Genomic DNA, 17091 nt, shown 5'->3' on the forward strand with positions numbered 1-17091 from the left:
GAGGTCAAAACCACTGCTGAAACTGTTGGTATAAACATATTTCCATTACTTTTCTCCCAAATAGGTTCTACATTTTCATCTCCCAAAGCATAGTGCAGAGATCAGGAAGAGCCCTATGACAGCTTCCACGCAGAACAGAAGCCCAAAGCCAGCCTGGCCCATGAAGCAGATTTCCACACATGGACCTGTTTTTGTGGTTACTGGAATGCTGAGCATAACACCACCAATACAACCATACACAAGAGAACTAAGAAGCAGCACTGTTGAGCTACCTAGAACCCAAACTATCTGACATTTGAAAATGCTCCTTAGGCTCTTACATGAGGTCCTGGGTACATTTTGGTACACAGATTTTACTGCTCAAGTCTGAAAATAGAACAGAGGGAACTCACTGAAACAAGTCTTACAAACAGTTTGAAATACACAGCTATAACAGGTGACCCCAAAGCAACTCACACAAGTTAGCGCAAACCTACCATACTCTTATTAGAAGACCACCTTCTTAAAGCAACTGCTTTAGTTCCTGGAATGCTTCTGCTTAATTTCATTGCCTTGTCCAGCTGGGCCCTAACTCCATTTTGCCAGTGTGTATAAGTCCCCCTTAGAAAATATCAAATGGACAAATCAGGTTCCAGCCTCTGGAACCAAGATATTACTGAGCTCCATAAGCTATTAAGGGGTTTCAAATTATGGCAAACAAATCCCTTAAGGCTCACTTAGAAAAAAATATAAAAACACAGGTCTAAGCTTGCCAGACTGTCTGCCTCTCACATTCACAGAAACCCGCCTCAGAAGAAAAAAAAAAATTAAAAAAAAAAAAATAAATCTTTATTATGTATGAGGTACAGACCATCTGTGATGGGCTTTGAGAGCCAACTTAAAAGTGGGGGGGAGGAGAGTGTTCCCAACTGCATTCACAGTCAGTGAAGAGCTTGAGACTCAGCATCTGTCTGTGAAGCAGGGAAGAGGTGGTGGGTCAAGATAAATGAGGCTGCACAAGACCTGCCAGGGTCAAGGATGGAAAGGCACATCGTTACACACAAACTGTGTAGAGGCATATGGAGAACAGCAGCAAGAACCAAGAAAACCTTGTGGAGGTAGTAAGATATCCCAAAAACAAGGCATCCTAGGAGTGCTGTTTCCCTGTCACTGTGGAAAAGTAAGGGTTGATAATATTATTCTTGTGGTTCTAATACAGACCACTGAATGTCTCATGCCATGGCGCAACAGTAGTAAACTGGTAGCAGCAAAGAATATGGGAAGGGTTTCTTTTTTACCCTTTTTTTAAGAGAATTATACATGTCTTTCTATATCAGTCTTCTAAGTTTTCATAATCCTTTTGACACCTCTTTTCACTACTCTACTACACATATCTGTATTAGCCATTTATTGTTTTGCATATAATGCAGCTCAATAATATTTCATTTCTGAAAAGGAAAATAATTACTTTTAAAAAAAATTTCAACCACTGAAACTAGAGTTAGATTTAACCCTCCCCACTCAAAAAACACCAAATCCCATGAGACCATTTTCTAACAACTAGCAGATTGCTACACCTTTTTGTGTTTGCAGCTCAACAAATAGGATAGTTCCTTTGGCTGCAAATGAACCGTGACCAGGTAAATATGAGTAAGCCTTTACAAGTGACTCTTGCTGCTTCTGTGAGGAAGCAAATCTATTTATATCTCTACTCAAGACAAAATCATCAGAAGTATTTATCCTGTTCCATAAAATTTTGCTGGTTTTTAAAACACAACAAATTAAACCCTGCATCCACTGATATCCCTGGCTAAAACTCATTTATGCCTGTGTGGCCAGGATGTCACCATGAGTGTGTGTATGGGCTGATCCTGTAACACTTACCAATGGTGGAAGGGGCACTGGTGAATCTTGCCATCACACACCAAACTCCCTTTTCCCAGCGGTCCGTTCCACCTGGCTGCTGGAGATGAGGGCTCTGCATGCTGAATCCACGGTGTGCTGCAGCAGCTCTGCCGTGAGCGATGCCCATCCAAGGGCCAGAGCTAGACCTGTGGGTTTGCAATGAGGCAGCTCAGGTGTGGGTTTTGCTGAGGAAGCACTAATCCCCAGGGAAAGGGTGGGGTGGGGAGTTTGGGCCAGTAGCAACTCAAAGCAGCTTCAGGAGACTTGCCAGAGGCTGTCAGCGCCTCAGCTTTGCTCCCGCACATGCCAGGGCCTTCAGCAACATTTGTGCCTGCACAGGAGGCTGAGGCCTGGTGAAAACACCTTCCAAACGGGCACAAGGACATCACCTTCACTTTGCCCAAGCACAGCAAAGACTGGGAGAAACAGTGCAGGAGTGCTGTGCTTAAATTTGCTCATTCATTTAAAATAAGGTCAATTTTGCACACCTGCGCCAATATCTGTAGAAAATTTACTGGCTGTGCCCCTGCAACTCCACACGGGTCTGCATACACTAAGCATAAATTCAGATAAACCCTTGCTATGAGAATGCCTTTTTACCCACATATCTAGGAATATGGTTATGCCTAAGCAGGGAATTTTAAGTTGTTTCCCAGACTGTTCCTGAATCCAACTGCAACCTGTTTATTTTGACCTCAGTTCTTAGAAACTGTTGATGCCACGGTAGAAATATGCTGTGTGTTCCAACAGGCAACAAACAGTCCTAATGAGAGCACACTCCATCTGTGCTGCCAGCGCACACAGCCTCAGCCTATAGCTCGGATACGCTGGAGCTGAGCATGCAGGGACGAGCTCATGCTGCAAGGGACATCCTGGCACGGCAGAGCTCCCCAAAACAGGCCTCTGGGAAGTCCCGAGGCAGCCAGGGTAGGCACCAGCAGCACTTGAGTTCTCCCCTCCCTGTTCTGAGTTTGTAGACTACAAGTCTTGATGTTTTTTAAACGTTTCAAAACTACAAAGTAAAGAAAGCTGACTTAAAAACTGCCCAGTGCTCTCCAAAAGTAGGAGTTAAAACGTGCAGAACATATGGCACTATTTACAGCCAGCTCGCACACTGAATTCAAGGGAATTTTCCATAAACCTTGTACTCTGCAAAAGGTACGTTACAGAAAAATGCATGTGGCGATCCTTTAATTTCTCTTGCATCTTCTCTTATAAGATGCAGCTGGGGAGCAACACCCACTGGTATTGGTAGCATGAAACAGCAATCCTTTCCTGTTACCGAGGTCTGGTACAAATTACCATGGCTTTAGAAGCACTATATAAAAGACAGTGCTGATTTGTTTCTAAATTTGTATCTTGATTAAACTGTCAGGCTATAGCACAAATGCAGAGCTCACCTGACTTTCCAATCCTACAACAGTAAATTATCCAAGAAGTGCAGTACAATTTGAAAATGCTTATAAAAGGATAAATACTATGCTTTATGTTTAGATTTTACATCTCGGTCATGCCGAATCAAATGGAATAGAAGCAGTACTTTATATTCAAACTGTAAATATTCTGTATATTCTGTAAATAAACTGTATATTCACACTGTGTTCCAAATAAAACTATATGTGAGGTGAGACTGTGAAGCAGGATTTTAAAAACCATCAAGCTAGCCAACAGAATAACAACTGCATTATTATTTTCAGAATTATTTTTAACTGTGCTGTGGTAGACAAAAAAACAAATATAAAGGACAAAAACTCCTATTCTCAGGAACTTGCATGCAAACTTGCATAGGTTAGATCAGTGTTTTTCAGCATTTATCCCTGTAAACAGAGCAGAATTTGGTCTCATCTGTTAAAGCGAAGTAATTCACTCTGGAGTAACTTCCTTGATACTTGAATATATTTTAACTATCCAGAATTTCAACATCTAGGATTAGTGCTGTAAACACACATAGGCATTGCAGTCTAACGAAAGAAAAGTCAACACAAACATGGTGCAGCAAAAGTGAGATCAGCCATGCAGAACTTCCAAAAAGCAGCTTAGGAATTAAACTACTATTATTAAAGCTACTGTTATTGAACTACAGCTGTTAGAACTTTCACAGTTTATTGAACCATTCTGCATAAAGCAAATATTATAAAACAGAATAGATCCGTTTTCCATCATGATTACAAGCCACTGCTGTTCCTAAAGCTTTTGTTTTTTTAACCAATATTGTTGTATGTTTGAACACAATTTTTCTACTTGCTTTTATATGGCATCCATGTAAGAAAAGAGCTATTCTAAATTAATTAATCAGCACACACCCTTCCAGAGAGGGAATATATGATAAAAGTATTACATAGTGTAGTTCAGTCATATTTTTATACTCTCCAAAGAGGTAATTGATCCTCCCCTCTCCCCAGTTTCAAATTTGGAACTTGGCTGCTGTGGGTTCTTTCCCACACAAATCAAGCCCTAGCTCTTTTGAATTGAAACAATATGGGATGATTATTGTGGGAAATTTTTTTACTGTAACTGTAATTTAAAACTTTCTGTACCCAATTTTGCATTTTCTATAAATCAAAAACCCATTTCACTTAGGGCTACAATTAAACAGGAAATCAAAGACTAACTTCTAAGCAAGTCTTGCTATTAATCATAAGACAAACTAGTAGTACAACCACTTTTACTGCAGTTCCTTTCTGCTTGAGAACTACATTTTCATCTGAAGCTCGAGCTCTTTAGAGGAAACTGTGCTGCAGATGGGACAGATTCAACAGAGGTATGGCAAATGGGAGAGCACCATGTGCTGCTGAAAATGAGCCTGCCAGCAGTCCAGCATCAGCACAGGGCTACTGCAGAGACAGCTACTTGGGGTCTGATGCTGCCATTCCAGAAGCTACTGTGCTTCTTCCTTCACCAAAAGCAGCCATGGAGTCATGTCTGTTGCTTTACATATCTGAACTAAAATCAGCTTCTTTTTCCTTTTAAAAGAAAAAATTACAAAAGCAGTGGATTTCAACACTGAAGTTCGTATTGAAAACAGGACACACAAACACAAAATTAAAATCAAAGTGCAAAATGAAACCATGTGGAATATGGAAACATAGGTCTTCTGTTTTTTCAAACTGGAAACCAAATTATGTATTTTTATTTTCTAAAAAGAAAAAAATGCATATTGATCGCTAGACAAAATAAAACATGAATTCTCAAATCAACAGAAACATGTTTCACCCAGCTGTCTTTATTTTTTTTCCTCTGTCTGTTTCACAAAGAAAAATTTTTATGTCATTTCTTCTTTTCATATATTTTAGGGAGAGGTTTAATGTCTGATGGTGTTAGTCTTTGCAAAACTCCTACAAGTCATACAAGTAATCACATTATTTGCAGCACTACATCTACAATAAGAATAAGTGATACTAGTAACTTATTCATAAAATATATGCTCAGAACAAAAACTGGCTTCCAGTTAAATATTCCACAAGGTGTATTTCCATGTTAAAGAGAAGCCTTTTACCTACTCCAAAGTAAAATTCAAATGTAAATTTGGAATTGTAAAAAATCTGGAACTGTAAAAAATTCCACTCATTAAAATCAGACACCAAGAAAACAGCTATGAGGGGTTTGAGGAGTTATTGGAAGGGCTTCTTACACAAATAAAACCAAACCTTCCCAACACGGACTTACTACTATAATAACATGATTCCACAAAACATGAATGGAAACAGTTTCACCTCTGAGCAGATTTCAAAAGTAAATGACTTTCCGAGGCTATAGATTGAAATATTGTTTTACCATTTATTTTCTTCCTAATATCTCTCACGCACTTGCAAGTCTCATGAACTTATGAACTCAAGACTTATGAACTCCTGCAGCAATTGACACATCTGTTTCTCAAAAAGTGCACTGAAACCATGTCAGTCTGGCTGTGGCACAAGGAGCTCCCAGGCCTTTTCTTCAGGCTGCTGAAACCTGCTCTTCCCTTTGAGCACATCCTTCACCGAGGACAAGAGGGAGCTTCTTTTGCCTTCCTCCAATCTGTGTATCAGTCAAAGGCAGGCACCAGCCACGCAGGAGGTGCACGAGCAAAACAATGCCTGCAAACACAGCTCTGCCTACCAGGAATATTGGAAAGACTGGATGTCAATTGACCTAAGGGGTAAAGAAAAAAAGAGTGGGGAAAACCCAAAAAATCAAACATAGAAGTTTGGAAGTCTCATGCAAAGAGCATGCGAAAACATCCAGAGCACTCCACATAGATGGCTACAAACCCTGCCTATCTCCACAGCCCAGACTGGAACATCTACACCTTCTCTTTTTCTGTTTAGGTTTATCAGATTAATTTCTCCCATTTGATCTCAATTGATACTGCAAAAAAAGGGAGGGGAGCTGCTTGCCCTGGCCAGCCTTCACTCCCCTGGTGCTCAGGACATCCATATGTAGTTACCAAAAGCACTCCTGAGCCAGCTGGAGACACCAAAATAAACCCCAGCACCACAACTCAGGGGCCCAACAGCACTCACCCAAAGATTTTTCAGTCATTAATAATCAGACTATAAAGCTGCCAAAGTGGGCAGAGGAATACTAGGAAACATTTCAGAGCAGTCTGGCTGCAGGACTTCGGTATTCCAGCCTTTGGTTCAAAGCACTGGTTTGCCAGTCAGCACCCAGCAGCTGCAGATGAGGGCAGAGGGGATGTGGTAGAGAGGACGAGAGGACATGGAGAGAGGACACAGAGTCCCAGTTGGGGACTTCATGTGGGTGCACAGGTCAGTCCTATGCATAAGCACCTGCAGGATTTGGTTTTCACAGGCACAGATGTTAAAAATGCAGGGAAAAACTAAACCCAAACTGCTTTTCCAGTGTTTCTGAAATACCCTGGCCTGCTGGAGCCGTCTGCACAGTGGAACCAGCGTGGCTCTGTGCACCCAGTTGCTCCTCGCTGAGCAGCCCATGTGTGTCTGGGCCACTCCAGGGTGGCCACACTCATGGGGCATGGACATTGGACACAGAGTGACCTGGACATTTGGTGCCCCAGCCACTGCAGTGCCACTGTGCCAGTGTGGACAAACCCGCCTCCTGGCTCCCAGAAATCAAGCTGCTAGTGCAAACAGAGGAGAGGCTGCTCCAAAAAGAAAGAAATCCTAAACTCAATTACATTTAGGCAAGCAGTAGGATAAAAAGAATTGTCATGAAGAAAAAAACCCACAAAAACCTAGCAAAAAAAACATGTAAAATATGCTTGTCTCTTTATTTTTAAAAGTTGCCTCCCAGCTTTCTGTCCGGCAGGGAGCACATAAAATGTTATGATTTGTAAGTTCTAGTTTTCATGGCCATTGCTTAATATTCCTTAAAGGTTTGGGGTTTCATTTAGTTTTTTGGATTTTTTTATGCAATGACCTACCCAATCTCCCCATATAATCTTAAAATGCTATCAATATATCAGATTTTAATTACTTGCACAGCGGAATCCTAAACTGGAAGGATAAGAGACCAGGCAATTGCACAGCATCTTTCTCCCAAGCTGTTCTGCTCTGACCTGGACTTTGACTTTAGCTATATTGATGTAGATGCGGAGTGGGTTAGTCTCTCCTATTATTTATCAATGCATAAAACAGAGTGATTAATTTATAAGATAGTGGTGATGAAAAATACCCTCATGACAAGAAATACATAACCTTTCCACTTTGGTAAGGGATACTAGTGAATTTTGGGAGGGAAGGCCTCCCACAGCTATGAGAAAAAGCCTCCATTCAAAGGCAGTCAAGGCCTAGAGCAGCAGCGACATCCCAGATCTAGACTATGAGATGCCCCCTGTGCAAGGGCAGTGCTGGACCCCTCAAATTCTGCAGGCTCTGCAATTCTGAGCAACTCTCCCTTCCCAGATCAGTGTTATGTGCATTTGCTGTATGTGGTTTATTCAGCTGTTTCTCACAGCAGAAATCTGGGTAACACCAGATTTATCTCCAACTTACAAGGGGAGGCATGGAAAGAGGAAGAAATTTGAGGAGACTTTTATACCCAAGGCTGAGTGAAAAAGAATCTCCCAACTTCCCTCTCACTTTTCCAGACAAGGGCACCACAATTCCCATTTCATCATGGCCTAATTTCTGGACAATAACATGTCTAGATCCACATTTTACAAATTAAAGGATATTATAAGAAAATATAGAAGAATGACAAAATAAACTCTGTGATCAAAATAATCTGCAGTCCCAGAAGTGTTAACTCCAGTGATTTTGATGGCAAAATAGAAATTATTCTTTGTAGCCATTATTTTTTCCAGTGGTTTCTATAGTAGTAGCTCATGGTACACGACAGACAGAAAAAAGCTGGGGGCTATCTGAAGTGTTTGAGTGGGGCTTAAACTTTATGTAGGCCTTGAAGTAGCCATCAGCACAAAGGTGAAATTCACTCTGTGAAGAGTGGCTTTATTTTTTTTAATTGCCATTAGAAGCAATAACCACCTGACAGCCACTGTGGAAACTTTTTTTGTCCTGAGTGCTCTACAGAAATGCTTATACAGAGCTGGAACAAAGGCTGCAAGTGCACTGGCAAAGTGGTTTTCCAGCTTTATCTCTTGGTGTTAATTGAATTGTAAGACTTTTCTATCTGTTCTTCCACTACTTGCAACCTCAAAACTAATATACACAGTTAAGGCGTAGGCCTAGTTCTTCACAGATAGATGTTCAGGAGAGCTTGTTAGCACTTCCTCCTGAACTTTCAATTGCTCTTCCACTTAATGTTTCAGGTTAGATTGTATCTCAGGAGGAAGATACTGATGACAAGAAAGGTTATAAAATTCAAGAGCTGGATACAGGTGCACTCATCCTCCTTTTCCAGGTGAAATCCCACCCACCACCAGACCTGTGTGGACTCTGGTGTATTCAGCTCAGCAGGCATCAAAAGCTAAAAAGCTTGCAGCAATTATTTCAACTATGATGCAATTTTAGTGCTTCTGTGTCCAGCCCAGAACCTTATATGGGTGCAAACCAGCCATATCCAACTGCCACTGTAAAGAACTCTATTTTGGGAAGAGAATTATGCTCATACTTTAAGTTCCTTCCAACTTGATAATATTGATTGCAAGACACGGCCTGCAGTGTGATAGACCTGCACCAGCAAGGGCACACATACATGTATGGTACCTCCTACACACATGAAGGTCTCCTTAGAAAATTACACTTCTATGTTCACTCCTGACTTCTACTCCGGTCTGCTCCTTACAACAGGTACAACCACCTTCCAGTTGACTTTCCTATCCCAAATCAGCCCTCTCCTTGAGACTCCAGGCCACCTTGTTCCCAGCTGGTTGCACCTGCAGCCATGTGCTATTCCTTAATATATTTTAATTAATTAATTAAATAGAAATACTTAATCTTCTCTTCAGCAACACTGCTGAGTTTTGATTCCTGAAAGCATTTTGGGGAAAACAAAATGCAAGCACTAGACAGATATAATTTTTATGCTGTTAAATACCACCCCCAAAAACATTTTGTGTTATAGAGAAGTAATCACTACTCTAAGTGCTAAATAGCATCTTAAATGCATACATGTGAATACTATACATGCAACTTCACTTTTATTTACACCAAATAGGAACACACACATACAAAAAATACTCAGATCTCATACATGAGACATACACACAGTAGAGTTGGTTATACTTTAAATGAAATAATTTTATAGAGACACTCAAAGGTACCAATAAGACAGTAGAAATAATTGTTTTAGTACAATTTAAAATGTAAATGTCATGTAATATGTAATTTAAATGTAAATCTGCGCCTTAAACCTTCAATCCATCAATGTAAATCTCCATTTAAGAAACAAAATTTCCATGTGATCATGTTAATTCCTCCTTCTATAATAATTATAGAATGAGAAACATATAACCTTCAATTAAAAACTAGCAACTAGCTATCTTCAAAACAGATCACGTTGAAAAACTGTTTTTATTAAATTGTTACTAATAAAAATAAATTTTAAAATGTTAATTATTTATTCATATAATAACTAAGCAATCAAAAAACCCTATAGGTCACACTGCATTAAAACCAAAACTAAACCTCATGATGAACCCCTGCAGCAAAATTATGTATGTCCTTTGGCCCTGTAACAGTTTCCATCCATTTTGGGATGCAATCAATTTCTTCCATGCACCCTGCAATTCATAAATGTGTGCTGGAGTAGGAAGAATACTGATGCCGTATCCCTTAAAACCAGAAAGCAGGACTTTGACACTCCTTGGGTTAAACTGGATAAAGCAAAAAGGTACAAAGAGCTCACTGCCCAAGGAAGGTTGTGCAGAATGTAGCATTCTTTAAATGCACTTTAAGAGTCATTTGAGTTCAGGCTTCCTGCATCAGGTTTTTAAATTAGTGTTAGTTGGGTTTGAGAGTACAATCCTAAACCCTCTGATATCTGTGGGAGACCTTCCACTGACTCAGGACTGGATATACTATTTTGTTTCCTATAGACAAATTAGACAATACATTTTATCTGCCAAAGGTAACAAAACTATCATGAGAACTCTCCTTTCTTTAAGAAAAACAAAACACCCTCCCCCCCCCCCCAAAAATAACCTGCAACCAAAGACAAAAATAAATACATACATACAAAAAAGAAGAAAATAAAGAATGATTTATCAAAGAGGAAAATCTTTTGAAAATTATACTTGCTGTATATACAAATGTAGAAGTAAATATACCAGACCTCTTTGTGTTTGGGTAGCAAAACAAATACAGCGATCAAAATCTCTTGGATGCAACAAAACAGCCTTCCTAGCCGTTTGCAGACTGCATTTCAATAAAAAGCAAGAGCAGCTCTGAAAAGATTTCCAATGCATTTAGAAGTCCATGGCAAAGCTTTGTGTTCACCAACACAGAACTGCCTGAACTGAAACAACTGTCCATCTGAGACACTGTCAATATTTGTAGCTGCTTTATGGTTATTACATCCTGCAGATGAAAATGCAAATGAACTCTCCCACAGAAGAACCCCTCCTCGATCACCCTATGCTATTGCAATTCCATGAGACCACTTACTGTGAGCAATGCTTTAGAAAAAAATTTTTTTGCATCAAAAAACCAATATTTGGTGATCACTTTAACAGGCCCCTCAAAGTGACTCCTCTCTCTGAAGAATTAACTCCAGTGTAAAACACCTTGGCCTAGAAGGGCTGTGAGAAACAAAAGCACTCGACTCTCACATATTTCTCTAAGCTACTCAGTTCATCAGCCTGCCCCCCCAGCATTAAAATAAACAGACTTGATGGTGCTGCTCCTTGTTTTCTAGCTCCTGAGATAAACTGTTCACAGGCTACTTTCATACTTTTGAAACTACACAAAACAAGAAAAAAAAAAAATCAGAGAAAAATAAAGAAAACAAGACCAGCCTAAATAGTACTATTTTTTTCTAATTTGGCACTCCAAAAATATTTGCTTCTGTAGTTACAAAAACACGTGAACTGCTTCATTATTGAAACTGTAGCTGCCCTCTTCTCTGGAAATGTCTGCTTACATTGACAAAAGAACTTCAGGAGCTGAATGAATGCCACAGCAAACATATCTGTGTGAAGGTAACTGAATAAATGGGCAACATGCTAAGTGTCCCTCAGATTTAAAATGTGGCAAAATATCAGTCAGCAATTCAAATGCAATCAATCAAGGGCTATAGGAAATGATGACTTAATTAATATTTAATAAAGGTATATTAGTTATTATAATCATAAATTCATTTTTCCTTAGATCCTCTTCCTTCCCCTTTGCAAAATGTTCGATTGGTATGCAAAGCAATTTACTTTTCTATTTGTGCTTTAACAAGTTTGAAAAGAGCAAATCACTTTGAAACTCCACACAGATTGGACAGGAGCTAAATGTTTTCCTTGGCAGATAACAGGATACGACGGTTGAGGTTAATTTAAATTTACGTGTATAAAAATAAATAGGCAGTACATTGCCATCTCAAATCTATATACTCCTTCCAAAAAGGCTGCCCTAATTTAAATAAAGAATGCATAAGGTAATGCATCAGCTACATACCAAATATTGACCCAACATTCCCTCTTTTTTATTCATAGAACACTCTTTTGGAGCACAAGTGAGATAAAGCCCTTTGGAGTGCCACCCTGCCCCCTCTCCTTTTTTTTTTTAAAGCAAAACAACAAAACATGATTCATGCTTAGATGTGTATTTCAGAGCATCATGCCTAGACAATTTTTATGAGAGTTTTCAAAAGTTTTGTGGAAGACCCTGAAAACCACTGTAGCAGTCAGATCTTTATTTGAAACCATTATGTATATGGTCTTAATCCAAATCCCATTTGAAGTCAGTGGAAAAACCCCTGTCACCTTCAGAGGCCTTTGGATCAGATCCTTTGTTTCCAGAGGTACAGAACAGCAAATTTCAAATGTATGCAAGAATGAGGAGTATACAACTACTAAATAAATGGTAACAGTGAAAAAAGACAGATTTTATTAAGGCCAACTCAAAATTATGAGATCTCATATTTGATGGTATATTTTTTTTTTAAAAGACAGGCTGCAAAGGGCCCGGGAATTTTATTCCTACATATACCTGTATAAAGGAAGGCACCTTGAATAGAATTACATTCTATTTTGGAAATCGTAAGTCAAATACCTTCTACAACTGGAGATCTAAAATATCCTCTGTGGGTGCAAAGGAATACCTGTCGACAGTTTTCTGCACCATTCCTGAGAGAATCACAGGCTGGTTTTCTCTCTAGTGAGAAGTTACAGGCCAGAATTATTAGTGATTCCACAAATGTGCACACAAACTATGTTAGTGAATATCTGGTGGAGGGGGATTGCTCCCAAGCCCATCAAACTCAGCTCAATAGAATTCAATGTATTGTGGCTCAGGTATGGAGTCAGATGCATAAACAAGTACAGATCTGGACAGCCCAGTACAGTTTACAGCAGATAAACTCAGGACTTGCAGAAGTGCACGTGCACTTCCAAACATCTACCCATCCATTTTCTGTCTACTGGGATCACTGCTGGGGAATGTCTATTTTGCTGGCTACAGGGATTCCAACTTTTTCTCTTCTGGCTGCAAACGTGAGTCTAGCTAGCTGCACGCATACTGAATAAATGAACACTTATCTCTGCGACAATCAAACGCGCTGGGCGAGCACACACTGCACGAACACGCATGCGGCTATGAAGGAACACGCTCCACAGTGTGTCTTATTTGAGAAACAAAAGACATGCAATCATATTTTTAAATTATTTTTCTCCCCTTCTCAGACAGGTTTAGGCACCATAAATCAGCATTAGAACTGTGGCAGCATGGCTTTGTTGTGCATCTCAGACCTGCACAAGCACCACCACTGCAGGGGGAGGAGGGAGGGCTGATTACCGGCACCTGCTTCAAGCTGCGAGGGACTGATGCAGTTAGCAGGAAAAATGCCTAATTAGAGCGCATTTCCATTTTCCTGAGGGAAGGTGTCACGATCACTGAGCACCCATGTGCACGGCAGACTCTGAGTACCAAGGCCCTGCCAAGGTTTATGGAACATGTGGCACATGGACAGAGGCTGAGTGCAGCACAGAACCCATTCTGCTTGTAGAGGACCTGATGAAGTGCTGAGTGGATGTGAATTACAACCCCCCCCCCCAAAAAAAATAGAATTCTGTTTTTTTCCCCCCCAAGAAAACTGGATGAAACAAGGCATTCCTTCCACTCCTTTTATTTCTCCTTAGCTGCTACAAAAGGTTTATGAATACATGCCATGTACTACAAGAAGACAGTGCTGTGCCCATAAAGCCACACAAAATACAATCCAGCCTCACAGTCCTACTCATCTTACATATCCAACAAAGACGAGAACACCGGACTGCACCCACATCTCAAAGAACTAACTCCCGCTCCATTCCCTTTCCCTTTCCCCTCTCCTCCTCCCTTTTCCCACAATAAAATCTCTCTCTGACCCAAACCTGACAACGTTCATCTGAACTAAATTACAATTAATTTAAAAAAGTTTAGCCAGACAGCCCACTTGCTATCTCTGGCAGTAAGGACGCCATGGTAGCCTGCTTGCCTGCGGATCCTGTTCCTGTGGGATCACCGCTGTGCATGGAGCATGGCTCTGCCCAGCACTCTACAGAGCTCCCAGGCCTAGAACACATGGACCTTGCCCTTGTGTTCCCCTCCTTCTCCACACTAGGAGGTAAAAGCAAGATTTTCAGCCAAGATAGATGGGAGGTTAAGAAGAGACAGTTCATTTATCAGCAACTCCTTAAATTTCCTTTTGGAGGATAAAATTGCATTTTGAGGATTGAGATAAGGCAGAAACGCTCTTTTTGCCCTCAACTCGCTCTAACTTAGATTATTTTCACTGTGTTTCACTCAATTATTACCTGAAAATATGCAAAACTTCATCCTAGCCAGTTATAAAAAAAAAATCTTTTAATTAAGCTAAGTATTGTCTGTGCTCTTCATTTTTCATTCCATGCACCAAACATTTTGCACGAGAATTTTGGCACTCCAACACAAAACACTTTCAAAATGTAAATGGTCCAGCTCACATGCATAATTTCTGAAGACATTCATCTGAGGGGCTGAATAGTTCTATCAGCAGTTATATTTCAAGTTACAGACTAAAAATAATTTTAAATTTAAACTCTGGAAATTGCCAATCTAATGAAGAGATTTTAATCCCTCTTCATTTAATATGCACAAGGTCTTTATACACTATGTTAATTTTCAGCATACTTACAGAAACCCTCACTGTGAAATAAACCAGTCAATTCTGCTTCTTTTACTTTCAGAGGAAATTTCTTGCAAGCCTCCACAAAATAATGAACTAATATGGGAGAAACAATTTTACATTCCTTTAAGCTAGTCCTCATCAACAAAACAGCCCACAAGTATTACAACCTAAGGATAAAAAAAAAATATCTTTAGACAAAAAGCATCATTAGGAGCAATATCACCGAGTACTCTGAAATTTCTCAGTGAGGAGTGTTCAGCGGTTTGTGAATCCTCAACTAATATTTTATTTGCATTGTACAGTGTAGCTGCTACAGGCCTCTAAAAACTACTTTGAAGAAATTAATTTTAGCTATCACCAAGCCATATGCTCCTAAATTCCTTTCTTAATCTACACAGTTCACTAAAACATTCTCTAGTTACTGTGAGCATGATCAGCCAATAAATACTGCTTTACTACTTACAGTTATGAGTTGTATTTCAGTTTATGTTGCCATAAAACACTTCTAATGCAATGCCAATACGGAGATGGTTTTGATACAATGCTGTCAACGGCCTGAATTTAAAACTATTTTTGTATAAGTCACTAGGGATTTTCAAATTATTTCTTTGGGTTTCTTTTTTTTGGGGGGGGGGTTTATTTGTTTGGGGTTTTTTAATTATTTTTTTTTTCAGAGAAAACCCACAAACTTATTCGCGCTTGGCCTGTTATTTACTTTAAATCTTAGACATAAATAAAATTACAAGGAAAAGATTAAAAGATTTTACTCAAGCCTCCCAATTTTTCCAGTGTGCAGAAAAAGCATTTTGATTTAGAAATATATATGAAAGAACTAGTTTCCTCATGAAGTGTCTTAAAATATATTTATTTTCAGATACTTTAATTTCCACATAGACTAGTTTATATAAAGAATTGAAAAATACCTATTATTGTAAGTCTGGAAATTTCATAGTAGTAATAAATCTTAAGTGTTTAACTGTCTGTCAAATTACGCCTAACTCAGTACATCTCTATCCACATGCTACTTTGGTCTATAAATGGCATTACTCTAATATTTAAGTATTCTACTTAAAATAAATTCCTTCATTAACACCCAAAGAGAAAGAGAGTGGGAGTGTGCTTGAGCATGTGCCAGGGTGCACACATAAAACACAAAAAGAAAATACACTTTTGGCACTTATGTACCTTTAAAAGGCCTTGAAAAATAGTATTTTTAAAATATATTATAAAAATGATAATTAAAAACTAATCCTGAACAATTCCAGGTATTAAAAAAAATTTAAACATGAATGGTGAAAATATTTAGGTTCAAATTCACGTTGCTGAGAAAATCAGGAAACGTAATTGCAATGAGATACAATGACTAAAGAGCATCAGATAGTTACCTGCAAAGCCAGGAGCTGAGCAATGCCACCAGGTCCCTTCTCTCGTATGTGTCCCTACAATTAAACACCATGCATTGGCTGGCGGCTACGTTACAGCTGCTCTACACAGGGATGCTTAGTAATGCTTCACATAGAGTAAAAAATTAAATAAATGTAAAAAACTTGCACCGCCCAACTTTGTTTCTTCTCTTAAGCTCCCTTCTATTTTTATTTTTTAGAAAGGAAGGGGGAAGCGCCATTCAGGAAAGCAGCTATATTGTGCTCAATGAAGGCAGGACTGGCACAAGTCCTAGAACATTTGCATTCAGAAATAAAAGCTGTGATCGACCTTTGTCTGCTAAGAAAATGAAGCTTGCTGGTTTTAAACAGGCTAGCGAAGGGAGGGGCAGACTTGATAGAGAGGGAGAAGAGAACCTAAAAAACAGCAACAATAGCAAATATTAGTCTATCACATCCTTAATAGGCAGCAAAGCGATCCTCCCGAATGAGCCTGGACCTCGCCGGGCTGATAACGCACTCCTGGTTAATCATAAATTATCAGGCAGACGCGAGCCAATGTGCCGATCCCCACGTAGTTCCCGAAACTTGATTTTCCCACTTGGCATCCCCTGCGCTCCGGCGGGAGCAGCTTACCCTGGCAGGGCGGGACGGCGGCCGGGGGAGCCGCCGATGGATGCGGCGCTGGGTGTTCCCCTCGCAGCTCCGCAGTCCCCGGGAAGGCGGGCGGGAGGCTCCGGGCGAGGCGGCGCATCTGCGCGGCCGGGCAGGCCCCGAGCGGCCTCGCCCCGCGCCCCGCACCGGCCCCGCCGGCAACAATGGGCGGCTGCGAGGGGTGGCAGGGACGGCGGCGAAGGAAAGGGAGCAGAGCAGGCAGAAGGGAAGGGAGAAGAGAGGGGAGGGAGCGAGGGAGGGAGCGAGGGGGGAGAGACGGAGGGAAAGAGGAGGGGAGGGGAAAAAAGAGAAGCATGTTAAGCTTGTCTGGTAGTTAACAAGTCTTGAATGAAGAATGTTAGCAAACAGACAAACAGCATGTCTGATGCATGCTAATAGTCCTGGCTTCACCACTGACAATATGAATAATTCAGTAGAAAGGAGGGAAAAGAAGAAG

The 17091-nt window shown here is 40.2% G+C and overlaps 1 long non-coding RNA gene across 5 annotated transcripts in view; it reads right to left on the reverse strand.

The window, feature by feature from the left end:
* Nucleotides 1-17091, reverse strand: part of LOC107204348 — a 119467-nt gene that overhangs the window by 80929 nt on the left and 21447 nt on the right. For all 5 annotated transcript variants that reach the window (XR_004497705.1, XR_001521554.3, XR_004497703.1 and 2 more), the window contains exon 4: nt 1864-2030. This is a non-coding gene — a long non-coding RNA (uncharacterized LOC107204348). The remainder of the gene's footprint in view (nt 1-1863; nt 2031-17091) is intronic.

Source organism: Parus major, chromosome 1A (assembly GCF_001522545.3).
Source record: "Parus major isolate Abel chromosome 1A, Parus_major1.1, whole genome shotgun sequence".
Classification (NCBI taxonomy): domain Eukaryota; kingdom Metazoa; phylum Chordata; class Aves; order Passeriformes; family Paridae; genus Parus; species Parus major.